The sequence below is a fragment of the Balaenoptera musculus genome, chromosome 18 (assembly GCF_009873245.2).
Source record: "Balaenoptera musculus isolate JJ_BM4_2016_0621 chromosome 18, mBalMus1.pri.v3, whole genome shotgun sequence".
Classification (NCBI taxonomy): domain Eukaryota; kingdom Metazoa; phylum Chordata; class Mammalia; order Artiodactyla; family Balaenopteridae; genus Balaenoptera; species Balaenoptera musculus.
Window position 1 is genome coordinate 2,584,928 of NC_045802.1, and position 17,935 is coordinate 2,602,862.

The following is a 17,935-nucleotide window of genomic DNA, read 5'->3' on the forward strand; positions in this document are numbered from 1 at the left end:
AGACGCCTGGCCTGCACGTAAGGCCCACCCGCAGGCCCCGCCCCAGGCCCCGCCCCTCCGAAGGCCCCGCCCCTCATGGACCGTTCCGGAGGAGATGCCCCTCCCGTCAAGCCCCGCGTCTCCCTCACCTTTCCTTGAGGAGACGCTGGACCCACCAGGCCCCGCCCCGCCCTCAGGCCCCTTCCCGCCCATCAGGACTCGCCCCGCCTACAGGCTCCACCCTACCCGGATCTGTAGTTGAGAAGCTGCCTGGCCCCGTCCCTCCCTCAGGCCTCGCCACCGCCCGCCCGCCCTCCGTCTGCGACAATGCCAGGCAGGGACCGCCTGCAACACTTCGCTGGAAACGGGGGACGCAGGTTTACAGAGGACTTGTGTTTTCCTTGACCGAGTTCAAAAGTGCCAGGACATGCAGAACTAGACCTGCAGGGCCTACGCCTCCTTCAGCCGTAGTGATTTGAGTCTTTGGAAGCATCTCCAAATGAGGTTGACGGTGGCCTCTCGGACACCAGCGGGGAACGAGGCGGCCGCAGAACAGTGTCTCCGCGGATTCGTTTCCTCTTTGTTTTTAAGGTACAAGAGGAGGATCGATGATTCGGTTTCCTGATGGAGTGAGGACTGCCAGCAGGAAAGTGATAGATGAGAATGCACGCGAGCGTATCCTATGACGCGTTAAAACATATGCAACTTATTTTGGCAATACTGTCTTCTGTTGTTGTGGCCCGTTTCCCATCACACCTGCAAGCTTGTAATCAGAAGCAGGAGTCTCAGAGTTGATGGAATCGCCCCAGAGTGACTAACGTTGCCTTGTAATTTGAAAGTGTACGTGGCTTGTTGACACTTAAGAACATGTCAGTCCTTTCTTCCGGCTAACGTCTCTCGGAGGTGTGGAAGAGACACATTGCGGAAAAAAAAAGGCAACGTCTACTCAGGCAACTCAAAGGCTCTGTCGTGAACAGGTAAACTTGTGTGCTTCTTGTTTAAATACCCTTAATAGAATTAAATTTTAGTGTTGACCCCAAAAATGGTATTAAATACTGTTTTTCAATTTTACCCCCTCCTCCACAGAAAATATTACTCAGAACTCACTATCAGTAATAAAGATACAAAACACCCTTACAGCTGTTCCATTCCTTCCTTCCAACCGTATTTAAAAGTGAAGTTGCTATAAGTCATGCAGGTTTTTCCCTACTTGGAACAAGTAAGCATGTTCAATCAATTACAGGAGAACACGCAAATTCAATATAAAGATCAGGGAAGAAAACCCTAACGGATGAACGTTCACTTCTTCAATCAGACGAGGCCATACAAGCAAGTGCATTAGTGCCAGGACAAATCTTTCACACCTCAATTCTTTGATAACCCTCAGATCTCTGATTTCCTTAAGGAGCCAGGCAAACAGGGTGTAGTGGCAAAGGAACAAAGGTGCAGAGTGAAGACTCGAGAGACAAAGAAGTGACCTGAAGGGAGAGGATTTCACAAGAAGTGAAGCAGATTTGGCTGGGGAAGGAGGCTGATCACGAAAATCTTCGAACACCTGGAGTTCAAAGTACACTCAGGATATCCTTTAAAGGGTTGGTCAGCGTGGGGCATGCAAATCTGGAACTCAGGCGAGGTGTCAAAGCTAAGGATATAGATTAGGGAATCATTCTTTTAATCACTCTGTTGATATTTGTTAAGCCTCTCCTGTGTCCTAGATGCACACACTTCTAAATTGCAGGAATACAGCAATGAACAAAACAGAGTCCCTATCTCATGCTTACATTTTGAGGAAGAAGACAATAGTAAACAAGTGGACAGAGGATACATAAATTCACGCTATGAGGTCAGCCAGTTCTGTTTAAGTGAGGGGAGGGCGTTGGGGCTGTGCAAGATGGGACAGGAAAGGCACTCGGGTGGTCGCAGAACTTCTTCCTAAGAAGTGACAGGGAGCAGAGGCCTGGGTGAAACACAGGAAGGTGAGCTTCTCCAGAGAGAACTTACAAAGGGGGCAGAGAGCTGGTGCAGCTCACATTCCCTTCCTCTTTCACCCGCACTTGGTGTCGCTGCCTAATTCTTCCCCCTCTTCCAGTTCTCTCTCTGATACATGCCCCAACCCGACACAAACTCAGATTTGGAATTAGTGTCTCCTGTTACTGGTGGCTTCCCGGGGCCTGGAAGAGGTCCTAACACAGAATAGGTGCTCAGTAAATATATACAAAGAAAGGAAGGAAGGACTGAGGGAGGGAGGGAAGGAAGAGAGGGAGGAAAAGAAGGAGAGAGGGAAAAGAAGGAATGAATAAATATCTGGAAAATACAGAAAAGTGGAAACTCAAACATTATTCATAATTCTAACACCAACCTTAATACAAACAACAATTTTATACATGGCCATAAATTTAAGGGTTTTTAATATGATGGTAATTATACCATGAACACATAGTATTTTTCAATGTTTTTATCACTGTGTAAATCTCATTTCTATTAACTGCCTAACTTTCCATTGAGAAGAAATATCTTAGGCTACTTAACCCAATGAATAAGTATGGTAGTTTAATTTTTAATAAGTATGGGTATTTTAATTTTTCAAAAGTGCACAAACTTCGTAACTGTTGAATATCTGTTCATGAAACGTCACCAGTATGTATGATAAGAAGGAAATTTGCAAAATGTACTCTAAGAAATGTTAAGCTGAGCCTTATATTCATTCTGTAGGAACCTATTATCAAATGCAGAACAGCAAGAAGTCAAAGCTTTAGTCCTTTCATTTAGAACGAGTCCAAATCAGTAAGATAGGAGGGGGTCATGGGACCACCCTCTGAGCCTGTTTCAGTTATAGAGACGGGCAAATGAAGCTGTTTTATTGGACAAGCTGGATTCAGCAGGACGCAGAGAACAATGTTATTCCTTCTCATGACCCCTGTTTTAACTTGCCCTGGTGCTTTCTTTCTCTTTCCCTGGATGACGTATCTGGCATTGCATGGGCCCCAGCGTCCCCATCACTATTAGATGATGAAAATCTTCCTGTCCCTAACGTGGACACATTTTAGTAACTGAAAATCCTATCCAGGGTAATCATCAAAATGCCAGTCCAATCCAGTGTAAAAATTCTTAAATTTTTATTCTGGTCCATTTGCAGCCTCACACTGCAGTTTAGAAGCATAGCTCCAGGCTCAGGTTAACTTCCCCTGAAACAATGCTTTGTGATTTTACAAACTGGAATGCGCCTGATAGCATGTCTTTGATCAGAGGGAAACAATTAACTAGCCCCTTCTGGAAAATGTTCTCCACTTACTCAAAGACAAAAGTATAACAAATCATTATTCCTTTGTTTCATGAGTCAGCACAAGGCTGTTTAGCTTGGAAATAAAAAGATGAGGATATTGTGGGCATGCCATTCAGTGAAGTCCTAAAGAATAAGTAAAACCATAAACAAAATGGAGAGGAAAAAGATCTCTAAGGGAGAGAAAACAGCACCTGCAAATCATGGAGTCAAAAATAGCAATAAAGCTGAGGAACTTCTAATAGTTCCCTACGAAAAGGTCAGAGGGCAAAATTCGTGCTGGAGCGTAAAAAATATGACCACGCGGTCATGAAGTCTCTATGCCACATACGGAGTGACTGGAGGGGATGGGGAACCCCTTTCAGATTTTAATCAGGTTAGGCGATCATAGCTACATTTTACAAAGATTCCTCAGGCAGCAGAACTGAGGGTGACTTAAGGAGACAAGACTTAAACTAGGAACAAAACCAAGGGAAAAATCGTATCCGTGAGATTAAGTAAAAAGCTTCAAGAAGGGCATCAGCAATGCCAAGTAGCTGAAGTGCCTATAGGATCTGACGACAGGGAGGCCACTGTTGACTTAGTTCTTTGCTCCAAAACCTACAAGAATTTGTAGGATCCAGGGTCAAGTTATTCAGCGTGGCATACAAGGCTCATCACAGTTTAGCACCAATCAACCTTCTCAGAGTCTTCTCAGGCCACCCTGCCAACCATAAAAGTCTGTGTCCCAGGATAAGGGAAGACACCCGTCCTGTCTGTTTTATGGGAAAAGAAGGATTTTCCCAGCAGACTTCTATTTCTCTCTCATTAGCCAGAACTTTATCACATGGCCACCCCATAGCTGCGAGGAAGGCAAGGAAAGTGAACACAGTTGTCTCTCGGTATGAGGAGCAGGAGGGAGGGGGGATTGGTTCCAGGACCCCCGTGGTTTCCAAAATCCTTGGATGCTCAAGTCCCTTATATAAAAGGGCATAATATCTGCATATAACCTACACACATCTGTGTACTTTAAATCATCTACAGGTTACGTATAATGCCTACTACAATGTAAATGCTCTGTAAATAGTTGCCGGCTCATGGCAAATTCAAGTTTTGCTTTTTGGAACTTTCTGGATATGGAGTTTCCACAAGTTTATTTAGCTTTTCAAGCCTCCATAGTAGGTTCCAGCAAGATAGTAGGGATTTGTGCGTGATCACCGGATCAGCCTACAGCATTGCTCTAATCTACATGGCAAAATGATGTTTAAATAATCTGCAGAAATATTAGAAAACAGTGCAACTGATAAGATTTTAAAAGATGTTGTGTAGTAACATATCAAGGTACATTTTTCTGAAGGATGGGGGAGGGGTGATATTGTGTGCAAGTAATCTTTCTTGGCCTTGGGATGGGAATTTGGGCAGATCCTATGACTTTTTTGCTCACTCTAATATAATGGCAGTCCTGAGGTCACTTTATTTCAATTCTATGATTGGAATAAGTTCAGCCAAAATCATTACATAAAAATTCAACCTTCAATCCTCATTCGAAGGTCAGTTTTCTCCTCACTGAAGCTATCACCACCCCACACTAAGGCGGGTGGTCAGAGCCTTCCTAGAGGGAAGGGGTTGGGGGGGGTTCTCCTCTCTCCTTGTTCCCCCAAATAGTCAGCTGCGATTGAGCCCACACAGGCCAAAGCCCTGAGACAGGAAAGGAAGGAAGGTGGTCTGTTCCTACTTGGCTGGGTGGACCTGAGCCCTATGGGCCTGGCAGGTGACTGAGGTCACCCTTTCTCTTCCTTGCCTCTGTGTTTGATAAACCTCCCCCCGTTTCTGCTTTCCATCAGATCGCCTGACCTTGAAGAAGCATGGGGAGTCCACCGTCCTGAGTCAGGCTTGCTGGTTTCCACTCGTTTTGTCTCCATGCTTTCCTGGGGCGTCCAGCACCTGCCCTCTGCCCGCCACAGCCTCCACTGCCGGTGAATATCCTAAAAACACTGAGTTGGACCCTTTAAAAGGTGAATTTTATGGTATGCGAATTATATCTAAAAATAATAACATTGTAGTTGATGCGAAGGCAAAGGCATTCCCTGTACCACAGTGTGTAGAGTCCCTCTGGGCACAAACATTTGTGAATGTGGCTACTTTGACTTTTCTGGTGAGTCCAGTGGTTTGTCTATTTAACCGTCTTCTTAAGATGCTCTAGGTCTTTTTCCAGAATGGTCGGAACTGACATCTTTGCCCTCAAGTACATACAGGAACAGAACGAAATACAAACTCCTTAGAAGGACATTGAAGTTCTACTTGTCACGCTCATCTCTCACTCCCCGCCCTCACCCCAATTTACTCTCCCCCCGCTCCCACCTACCCTCCGGGCTCTGCTGCAGCCTCATGAAATTAACTCCCCAGCTCTCTCATGTGGTCTCTGCCTGTATTCCCCTTCCTTCCCCGATGTCCACTCCTCCTTCAGATGCACCCCAAGTATCCTTCGCTGGGAAGCCTGATGCCTCACAGGGCACCATGGCTGCGAGCCTGGTGCCCACTTTCTAGATGACTTACCCCGTGGACCCCACAACTCCACCATCAAGGCCTTATGCAGAGTGATCCTTTGCACGGAGGATCTGGGCTTCAACCAGAAAGGCAGAGCTTAGCTGGCAAGCCACGTTCAATACAACAAGCCAAACAAGTGAAAGAACTTCCCTTCTCTGTGCCAATGGAGACACGGTGCCTTAACTTTTTTTTTTTTTTTTGAAATAACTTTGATTTTATTTGTAATTGTATATATTTGCTTATAACTTTGACAAAGAACGTCAAAGAATTTGGCACTGAAATCTCATATTGCTGTGATTAAAAGGAACCTGAGAGCCTGGATAAGGGCAGGATTAATAATAATAATTTGACTATGATACCTTATCCCTGAATGCTTTTGACATATTTTATAGTGTTCTTTAAAAGCTCAGCAAATATAGTATGGTATTCTGGATTGGATCCTGGAATGGAAAATGATACTAGTGGATAACTAGTGAATAAAAATAAAGTCTGGAATTTAGTTAATGATAATGTCCTAATGTTGTATCAGCTAGAACTCTTGTGATTGAAAGTAACTGAGGCTCAGCTCAGCGTACAAGGAAAATGGAACAATCATGAGTTTATCTCAGATTAGACTTGGTATGGTACAAACTTCTTTCTCTCTATTCTGCTTCTCTCTCTGTCTCTCTCTCCTCTGGATCCCTCTATGTTGCTCTAAAAGAAAACCTGTGTACTTCACTAAGATGCCATTGTTAGCCCCAACTAGTTATCTACTTAACATTCCAAGTGGAGGAAATGTATGCTTCCCTCTCCAATATCTATGTATGAAAAGTGCTAAAGAGCTAAAATCTATTTTAATTATTTATTCACCCTTGAAATGATTACTAAGCCTGTTCATTTTGGCCATCCAAACTCATGTGATCAAATAAGAATGAATCAACTACAGAGAAAAAAACTGTCTTGGGAAAACTGAATCTATGCAGTCATGTTACCAACATGTATGATCTCAAACAGGATAGGGTTTCTTTGCTACATGATCCCACAGCATCCTGTATATTCCTCAGTGAAATTATTCTAAATCATCGCAAGTCTGACTTCCTCATAAGATCATCTTTGGTGACTTGAGTTATGAAATATTGCCTTACTCATCTTTCTATCTCCATGTTTATCTGATGTTAGTAACTACAAAATATTTGATGAATGGAGACAGAAAATAAATCAATCTGATGCAGGTAAGAAAAATAACTGGAGTTAGCACACAATATGTTAATATTCATTTTTGTTTTTTGGCATTTAAGCAAAATTAATTTTGTTTAATGGAGGCATTAGATTTTAGTCCATGCCTCTGTTTGTTTCTCTGAGGTATAAGTGACATGTAATATTAGTTTCAGGTGTACAACATAATGATCGGCTATTTGTATATATTGCAAAATGATCACCGCAATACGTCTAGTTAACATCTATCACTACACATAGTTACAATTTTTTTCTTGTGATGAGAACTTTTAAGATCTACTCTTAGCAGCTTTCAAATATACAATACAGTATTATTAACTGTAGTCACCATGCTGTACCTTAAATCCCCATGGCTTATTTATTTTATAAAGATGCTCATTTTTAACATAGCTCCTAGACGCTAGCTTTTCCCATTTTTTTTTTTTTTAATGTATTATCCATTTAACTTGAAGGTGAGGTTCTAGACTCAGCATTTTCACATGAGTGAGAATCCACTTGAGCATATGGTTCCTAGCCAACAGGTGAAAGAAATCCAGCAAGGCTCTTTAAACCCCATTCAGGATGGGAGTAAGGGTGGCCCAGGAAGCCTGAATGATCATCTCAGATTCTCACTTATTCTTCCCTTCCACACAAGGAAGGAAAATGGAGATAGAGGAGACGGTGCCTTAACTTTTATTTTTAGTTCCATTAAACATGGAACTAAAGAACTGAGAAATGATGTCACGTTTCTGAATGAACAATCCTCCCTTTCCTCCTTCCAAAGAGGGACTATGAATTCCCTAAACTGCTGTAAAAGTTTTGACAAAATAGGATTGTATAGACTTTACATGATGCTTTTGAATCTATTGTTAATGTGAATGCGAGGTAGCTGTTTGGTTGCCAAAAATCCTAGATTATTCTAATATAGCTTTGCCAAAGCAAAATTAACCAGGAAGGGCCTTAAGTGTAGTCATGGTTATATACAGCAATGGGGTAATCTGAAAGAACTTTGCATTAGATAGGAAAAAAGTGACTCAGGCCCTCAGATTTTGTAAAGGTGACACATCTTGAGCCATATTAGCCATTTCAGGGCATAACAAAACCACGTGTGGTTTCTGAATTCCTCTTCCATTTATGACGACCTTGATTAAACATCCTCTCTTGGAACACTTTATAGAAAATACAGAGATAGAGTGAGCTAACTATAGCAGTATGTACATTAAAATAAATGTACTGCATGCTAATAATTAGAGTGTTTTAATGGAGTCTCGGCCCTAGACACAATGGTAGGAAACTTACGACATAAACCTATAAAACACTCCATCATAAAATTGACTAAATTGAACATGAAAAAAAGGAAATGGTATGAGCAACGAATACCATAATACACTCTAATACACTTCTTCCTTTTTTCTGTTTCTTCCAGCTATTGATATTGTGCTTTTCTTTTAGGAAGTTAATAATTTTCCTTCTGTTTTGTCCTCTATTTACACAAGTTGCTTTTCTTCACTTTCCACCTGTCTCCATCCTCCACCCCTTGTGTGGAGGTGAACTGATGGTCAGACCCGACGCCCCCTGCAGCCCCGCTCTCACGCCTTTCCATGGGAGGGATGTCACCACTCCGAGCTCACTTCCTCACCTGTTACGACCCTTCCTCAGGGTTACGGTGAGGTGAAAAGGGCTGTCGCTGACCTGGGAGGGTCGCATTTATTCATACAATAAAAATGCGTGACGACCACGATGCGCTCGCTGGGTGCTGGCATCCTGATAAAGGAGCACAGTTCCCGCCTCTGTCTGGGGGTGCGCCAGCTCATGGAAATGGCACGCAGGCAGGCATCACGAGAGGGCGGCCTCCACACTCTTCTTCTCACCCTCATCCTCCCCATCGCCCTCCTCTGTGGCTCTGGCACCTGAACAGTCAAGGCCAATGCCAGAAAAACCATGCAGCAGGCCAGTGGTGTCTTGGGTACTCTTCAACATCTGGATCTGAACTTCACCTCCTCTCCTGATGCACTCTGCACTTTGATCTACTGCTTCCCCAGCTCTGCTGAGTTCAGTAAGCGTGACCTGTGCCCATCCTACATTCAGGCACTCCGCTGGGTGCCCAGAAATCAAAGACCAATGATGCTGTCAATAACGACCCCAGTGCCCATAAGGAGCTCAAAGACTGAAATGATACACAAACATCATTTCAATATGAAAGGGAAAGTGCTAAAATAAAGGAAAGCTCCTGAGTGTCACGGCGTTGTCTTCCATTAAAGGTTTTCTTGGATGAGCACTGCAGCCTCAAGTCCCCGTCAGGAAAGAGACTGCCCTCCTGGTTGATTCTGTGTCTGGACTGAGATCTGGTTCTTCCTTTTCCTCCTTCATTGTCTTTACTCCCAAGCTTTCCCAAGGTCAGCTCCCATCAGCTCCATCCTTCACACCGTCATGGACCTGCTTCCCTGCCAGGCACATCCCTCCTGCTCACGAGGAGTCCCACTCCAAAGTGGCCCTGGGATTCCCTTCAGGTGCATTTCCCTGTGTCTGTGCGTGTTTAGAAATAGAATTTATTTTTCTTTCCGTCTCTTTAAACCTTCTTTGGAGAAGACCACGCACACGGGGTAACTCTCAACAAGACGTATCCCTCTCAATGCCATGGCACTGTCTCCTCTGATCCCCACTTGCTTCTTCCAGCAGGAAGGCAATGCAGCCTATTCCTCTCTCTCAAGGATATTTCTGTTGCTGTGTGGGCACTAGGTTCAGAGTTTGGGAAGGTGAGTCACCCAACTGCCTCTGAAATCGTATCACAGAGACCACTGTTCACTTAAAGCAGTCATTGGGATGGTGAGAAATTCAAAACCACACATAATAATAATACCTGCCATAATGAAACACTTACTGGGCACCCAACACTTCTAATTTAATCTTCACTAAAATTCTATGAGGCATTTTTATTTCTATTTTACAGATTTTTTAATAAAAGAGATTCAGAAAGGTTATAATTTCCCCAGACCACACACAGGGCCAAGATCTAACCCCACTCCGTGCAAACCCATACCCTGTCCATACCCCCATATGGGGTTGTTATTGGTGCTAATAGAGATGTTTATCCTGGGGAAAACATGACTCCAGGGTACATGTTACACTGTTCAAATAAGAGAATGGTTTTCATGTATAAAAATTTCTGTGGCTCCAGAGACAGATTTGGGGTTCACTCTAAGGAAAAATATTCCACCAATTAGAATAATACTCATTTGTATTCATTTATCACCAACCACATGCTGAATCTTTCACACCCACTGTCATATTTAATTCCCAGGTAAATCTACAAAGAAGACATTATCAACCACATTTATAAATCAGGATTCAGGACCCAGAGATGGTAAGTAATTTGTCTAAGATTTACTTGCAAATGCCAAGTGTCAAGACTGGAACCCAGGTTTCCATTCAATTTCCTTATTCTATGCTGCTCCCCAGAATTGAAGTAAAGGGGAAACACTTTGCTTGAGATTCTAAAAATCTCACACAGTCAGCATGCTTTAGGGATAAAAGTGCCCTAAAATCTCTCCTAAGAGCTAATTACAGTCTTGTATTTTCAAGCACATGGCAATTTTATAGTCTGGCTGGATGTAAGCAGCACAAAAGCCCTCACACACGTGCTGGAAAACACTTTTGAATGAATATGGTAAGTCAGACAAAGACAAATATCATACGATACCACTTATATGTGGAATCTAAAAAAACTGTACAAATGAACTTATTTACAAAACAGAAATAGAGTCACAGATGTGGAAAACAAACCTATGGTTACCGGGGGAAAAGGGCGGGAGGAATAAACTGGGAGATTGGGATTGACATATACACACTGCTATATATAAAATAGATAACTAATAAGGACATACTGTATAGCACAGGGAACTCTACTCAGTACTCTGTAATGGCCTATATGGGAAAAGAATCTAAAAAAGGGTGGATATATGTATATGCATAACCGATTCACTTTGCTGTACACCTGAAACTAACACAACATTGTAAATCAACCACAGTTCAATAAAAATTAAAGATAAATAAGTAAATAAATGTGATATATAAGCATGAATTACAGAATAGAGATATAGACATATCTACATGTCTATATAGATATAGACAGCAAAAAGGGTGAGATTTTACAATTCACTAGTTCTGTTCAGTTAATTATAGCCAATTGAGTTACTTGTGTAAAAATACACTCACCTGTGTTTAGCTGTTAAGCAGTGTCTCAGATAGAATCCCTAGACCATGATTTGATTAAACTAACATCCTTTGGATCAGAAGTATTTGAGAAATGAGTTTATTTATGAAAAATGGAATCTTTTTTATTTTGTCATATTTTATTTTTAACATTTCTTGCTTACATTCATTAAAGATTTTTAAAAATAAAAAAACATGTTCTTATTTATCTAATGTCTAAATATCTGGACTTGGAGTAATAATGTCAATGAATGATCACTTCAAAAGCTGACCATTGTTTTATCTCTGTGCAGAGTCAGTGCAACAATAACTTGAAAATATGAATCACAGAAACTGTGTCCACAAAATTACAGATCTGTGAATTTGTGAAAAACAATGTTCTGTTTTTTCCCTTTGCTTTATTTAAAAATAGGAGCATGCTACAGCCTTCCTCACACGGAAGGGTTCATGAACGGCTTCATGCATTTGCTGTTTGGAGAACAATGATAGTAGTTGGCAGGCAACCACTACTGGAGGGGACACAAAGGAAATGCTAGTTAGAAATAGGTCAAGAGAGCTTTTTAAGGAGAATTGGGAATGAATCCATAAAAAACCAAAATGACTGAATTTTACATGATTACTGCAATTGAACAGATGCTTCATCTGTTAAAATCCTACATTTTTGCTCATTTCCCGAACCATTTCAAATTTTCTCTTGATAGGATTTTATTGGATAAATTAGATAGTTATAAAATGGAAAAAGATGTCTATTTACTGACTGCTTCTAAAAATGAATATTTCTGAAGCAGCAGGGACAAAATTTTTAAATAGGGAAAGGGTAGAATAATATTCAAATGTACAGTTTTTCTTTCAGAATTCACCCAAATCTAAATCTAAACAAACTGTATGATTGTTCACTATTTCCATAATCTTTATAACTATAATGGCTAAGTAATTTACATTAAAAACTCATCAGTGGGGCTTCCCTGGTGGCGCAGTGGTTGAGAATCTGCCTGTTAATGCAGGGGACACGGGTTCAAGCCCTGGACTGGGAAGATCCCACATGCCGCGGAGCAACTAGGCCCGTGAGCCACAACTACTGAGCTTGCGCGTCTGGAGCCTGTGCTCCGCAACAGGAGAGGCCACGATAGTGAGAGGCCCGCGCACCACAATGAAGAGTGGCCCCCACTCGCCGCAACTGGAGAAAGCCCTCGCACAGAAACGAAGACCCAACACAGCCATAAATTAATTAATTAATTAATTAATTAAAAAAAAAAACTCATCAGTGGAAAACTATTAAGGGCAATTGAATGTAGTTCAGAAAACACATATTTAATGTCCTTAGCAACGAAAGTTATATGTGTGTTTGTCTTGTAAGCCTTTGGTCACTTTCTTGTTTTCTAAATATTTTCCCTTTTTGGTTAAATAATCTAAAGATATTATAGATGCAAAACAAATATTCCAAGAAGGAAATGCTGGTCATTGTCTGCAAACCCTCTCCTTACACACCCAATCGGCCACCGTGTCGAAGTGCTCAGTCCTATCAACACCTTTTGAATCCATTCCCTCCGTCTGTTCCTGTTGGTTCAGGTCCTTACCCTCTTTTACTCAGACCACTAGGTCAGGGTCCCAGCTCTTCTTACTGCCCCAAATCGTTTCCCCTCCGACTAATCCTTCCTGTTGCCACCGAGTTGATCTATAACGAAGCACGACTGAGCCTTTCCCCAGCATAACAACACTCAGTGCTTCAAGTTCAAAGGCTTCAGAGACAGGATCACCTCTCCTGCCTTGCCCCAGCCCCTCCTTCCTGAGCATCCTCCCAGAGCCCTGCAGCCATGCTCACATCGTTGTACCTTTTTGGCACATTTCCCTGGACATTCTGTTTTAAAGACGTTAAAGTGGAAAAAAAAGCACCAATAGCTAGGCATGGCTTAACCAGTCAACTGAGTGGACGCAGAAGGTTAAGACGAGGCAATCCAGGGAGAATCCACGCTCTCAATTGAAAGAATGGGCTAATCCTAACCTAACCCTTTGAGCAGCCTTCACTAAATAACTGTAAGTAAACTGGGTAACATTCATGGTATTTACTCTAAAAATGTATGGTCACAATTTCCTGTTCCAGAATAGGGAACAAGGGTTCTTAATCATCTCTTATTGTAACACGACCTATGGATCCAAAGAATATGATGACGAGGTACTATTAGTAAAGTGCAGACACAGAGATGACCCTCCCAGTGTTTGCCTTTTTCAGTGGCTGTGAGCAGCGGACAGAGAAGCCATCAGTTGCCTCCTCCGTACTTAACACGATATCTGCAAGACATGCGTCCTCCTTGCAAACCTTCTCTCCTCTCCTTCTGGGGCTCGACTGAAGCTCTAAGCTAAGCCCTCCCTAGTTAAAAATAAAGGTATGGTAAACATGTATGATGGGTCTGTAGTACATCATTGTCTTTTTTTTTTTTTTTTTTTTTGGCTGTGTTGGGTCTTCGTTTCTGTGCGAGGGCTTTCTCTACTTGCGGCAAGTGGGGGCCACTCTTCATCGCGCTGCGCGGGCCTCTCACTATCACGGCCTCTCTTGTTGCAGAGCACAGGCTCCAGACGCGCAGGCTCAGTAGTTGTGGCTCACGGGCCCAGTTGCTCCGCGGCATGTGGGATCTTCCAGGACCAGGGCTCGAACCCGTGTCCCCTGCATTGGCAGGCAGATTCTCAACCACTGCGCCACCAGGGAAGCCCCATTGTCTTTTAAAAAACACATTTGCCTTCATCTTTCTCCATGCAGGTGAAAGGAACAAATTAAATACTGTCTGAAATCCATTCATTCGGGACTCTGCATTCAGCCACCACTTTCTTGCAACGTGAGAACGGTCAGTTCCTTTTCGTTGTTTTCCCTTTTGTGGGCAGTGGGGAGCAGGTAGCGACTTAACCTTACGTCAGAATGTCAAATGGTTTGGCTGTGCCTTCTTATGCCAGATGGCACAATCATATGCAATCACTTTTATACAGCTTTTCTGTCTTTTATATTTTCTACGATTGTTCTAGGGATTTTGTTTTTTTCTACTCACTCTTTGAGGGCTTTTTCTGCAGCATCTGTTTACTTGGTCTAGGAGGTGCTGTAGCTTTCAGATGGAGTTTGCCTCTGAAAAGAATTAGCGTTTTGTTTCTGTACTGTTTTTCGACGGCTACTGCTTTCAATCATAACAGACTAGAAATGAGAACCATTTATATTAAATTTTCACATATAAATCGTTTTGCCTACTGCTTAATTTAAAAAAATCATCTTGAGTCGATTTGACTCTATGCTATCACTTCTATATGAGATTCCTTCCCCGAGCACCCCTCCCCAGGAGATTCAGTAAATGAGATAATTTAAAATCCTGTTTCATGCTGGGTAATAAGTTAACTTTCTATTATTCTGAAGAAAAAGCTATCAGTTGATTTTTCAGCGAAGGGGACCTTCCTAAGCAGTGTCTAAAGGGCAATGATTCTGACAGCCATGAATGTTAAATAACACATGTGTTTCTATGGCTGTGACTGTTCCTCTTCTCCCATCTGTGCCTTCTGGGGACCGCACCGAACTTGCCCCGGCTCCGCACACGAGTCCCTCCTTCCCTGAGAGGAACCTGCCTGGAGCGGAGCAGCCCTTGGGGCTCCTCAGAGGACCACCCTGCAGTTTAAGAAGTGCCCCCCGACACAGATGTACACTCAGGGCCCTGCCACAAAGACCAGGGAAAAATAAGACGTCTAGGGTTTGCTTTAACACCCTGACACAAAGAAAAAGAGGGTCATGAACAAATGTGGTGGATTTCAATCATCACTGAATCTGCCCATTGGCTATATGGATGTTCATTGTAATAGTTCCCCCTACTTCTGTGGATGCCTGAAATTTCTCATGATAAAATTTTTATCACAAGGTAGAGGGGTACCAAGGCCAAGCATACGATTTCTGTCAATTCCTGGTAAGGAAGGTGAAAGCCCAAGCACCCCTCCACATACACCAATACTTTCCCTTTGCCCCATGGGCCCACTCTCCACGCTGCTCTGGGCCTCTGGCCATAAATCCCCACCACCAACCAAGAAGGACAAGAAAGACGGGTTTGCAACTGCTCATTAGGCTGGGATGGTGGTGGCAGCACCGTTCCTGGGGCACCTGCGTGATGACAGATGCTCTGGACTGTGGGTGAGCCATCAGTGCCGGTTTCTGGAGGATGGAGGGATGAGAGCAATGGTGCCCTTTTCCACATCAGGTACTACACAAGTGTCTTACATTCACAGTCTCTGATCTAACATTATTATAGGCATTATTTTCCCCATATTATGAAAAGAAGTAACTTACTCAAGGCTCCATGACTAGTAAATGGGATTCAAACCAAGTTATGTCTGGCTCAAAAGTTTATACTCTCCCCATTACACAATTTGTTTTCTCTTAAAGGAGCTGGGAGGGTGTTTGTTGAGTTGGTTTTGTTGTGTTTGGATGCAGAGGTAGGTGTCTAAGGAAGAGAGGAAAGAGAAGACCTAGAAGGGACAGGATGGGAACCAGCCTCCCCTCTCTGGCCACACACGAAGGACCGGTGTGGAGCCTATGAGGACAGAAGGTGAAGAACCAGTGCCATGAAATACTGAATGGGAATAAGTCCATGCAGCACTGCCTCTTTCCTAGGAAACAAAATCAGCACGGGCTTGAGGAGAAGCCATTCCTCTTCCCGACCTACCATCCACAGGTTGCAGTCACTTTGGTCCCAAGGGAGTCCGTTGGGATCAAGTCTTACTGAGGCACCAGCTGCAGGGGTCATGACAAGTGCCCTTGACCAAGAGGCTCACGTGGAAAGAACGTGAGCAAATTCGTTCCTGGGCCCATAGGAGATGCCACCACCCTGAGGACACCCAGAAGTAGCTGGGGAAGAATTTAAGCCAACAAGAAGAGCATGGAGGTTAATGTCTTACCAACAGGTGAAGATCTGGAGCCATGGAGACATGGGTGTAAATATTAATTGACCTTATTTATACTCACAAGCTATTGAAACCTAGGAGGTGCGGAATAATTGCTAATCCACTGTTCTTTCTTTGGACTCTATGTCCCTGGCTCTATTCCGGGGTTACTGCCACCAAATCCATGACTCCATCAGAAGTCAGGGCTGGCAGGTTTGCTTCGCCCTCTCCTGCACACCTGCTCTTCCCTGTCTGGGCTTAGTTTTCATACAATTGGACTCAGCTTATCTGCCTGCTCTCCTGAAGACTGGACTCTGCTCTCTCATCTGAATCTTTGTTACTTTGATTATGGGATAATAGGAAATAAATATTTGGTCTTTGCCTCTGGATCCTGGCACAGAGCTCCTAAAACTCTTGGAATTTCCTGAGTGATAAGAGTGTTTTCTGTATGCTGATGGCAGGGCCCCCAGGTAGCCTCAGATGGGGGTGGGGAGGGGAGTTGGTCACCCCAGGAACCAACCACATGATTAGAGGGTAGGAACTTTCTGACCCGTTCTGATCTCCAGGGAGGGGAGATAGACTAGAGATTGACTTCAACCACCAACAGCCAATGATTTAATCAATCACGCCAACATGATGACACTTAGCTGGGAACTCTGGAACAACCACCAAGCTGCAGGAGTTTCCAGGCTGGTAAGCACATGAAGGTGCTGGGACGGGACGTGCACCTGGAGAGGGCCCGGGAGCTCTGCACACCTGCTGCCCCCAAATCTTGACCTATGCATCTCTGCCATGAGCTGTTCCTGAGTTGTATTCTTTATAATAAACTGTAGTCATAAGTAAAGAGCTTTCTGGGTTCTGAGTCAGTCTAGTGAATTATTGAACCTGAGGGCAGGGGTCCTGGGAATCCCTGAATTTGTAGTGGGGGTAGCCTGGGAATTCCGTCCCTGCTGGCACCTCAAGTGAAGGCGATCCCGCAGGACTAAGCCTGTAACTGTGGGGTCTGTGCTAACTCTGGGTAGTTAATGTTGGAATCAACTTGAATTGCTGGACACCCAGGAGGTACTGGAGAATTAGGGAACCGATGGTTGTTGGAAAGATCCTCATCAGGTTGTCGACATTCATCTTAAATGACATTCCGACACTGCCAGGTGGTCAGGACATTCTCCCAGCCTCCCTGGACAGACTGACACATGAACCAGCATAGAGCCATCAGGTAAGGGCCTCTTACACACAGCCCTCCTGGCCAGAACTGCCGTCATCTCTCACCTGGGTTGTGACAGCAAACCATAATGGGTTTCCCCGCCTCTACCCCTGCCCTCCCCACAGCAGCTAGAGGGACCCTTTTACAAAGTAAGTCAGACCGTGTCACTCCCTGCAGTGGGTCCCCATCTCCTTCATGGCTTCCTCTTCAACCATGACTTCGACTCCCTGGCCCTCAGTCCCTCCCCACCAGCACACCAGTCTCCTCCCTGTTCTTAGAACGTGCCAAGCAGCGCCCACCTACGGGATCTGCACGTGCTCCCCTGTCTGGAACATTCTTCCCCTAAATAGCTTATGACTAATTCACTCACCTCCTTCAAGTGTTTGCTCAAATTTCATCTCCAAGAGGTCTTTCCTGAGCATCCTATTTAAAACTGTGACACACGTTCCTACGACACCCCATCGGACTCCCACCTCCTTTTCATGCCCACTGGTCCTTTTGTTCCATTGTATGAGGTACCATATAATTTAATTATGTATTATGTTTACTGTGTACTGTCTCCCTCTGTTAGAAAGGAAAAGTCACAAAAGTCGGTATCTACATCCATTTCATTCCCTTCCATATTCTAAAGACCAGGC

General features: G+C 43.7%; 1 protein-coding gene and 1 long non-coding RNA gene across 2 annotated transcripts in view; one reads left to right on the forward strand and one right to left on the reverse strand.

The window, feature by feature from the left end:
• SACS (sacsin molecular chaperone) overlaps positions 1 to 17,935 on the reverse strand; it is a 79,916-nt gene that overhangs the window by 42,031 nt on the left and 19,950 nt on the right. The gene's annotated exons all lie outside the window — the stretch shown is intronic.
• Positions 283 to 16,829, forward strand: LOC118883982. The gene is made up of 5 exons (XR_005017156.1): positions 283 to 956; positions 5,083 to 5,253; positions 10,281 to 10,343; positions 13,947 to 14,031; positions 15,645 to 16,829. It is a non-coding gene; the product is annotated as an uncharacterized LOC118883982 (long non-coding RNA).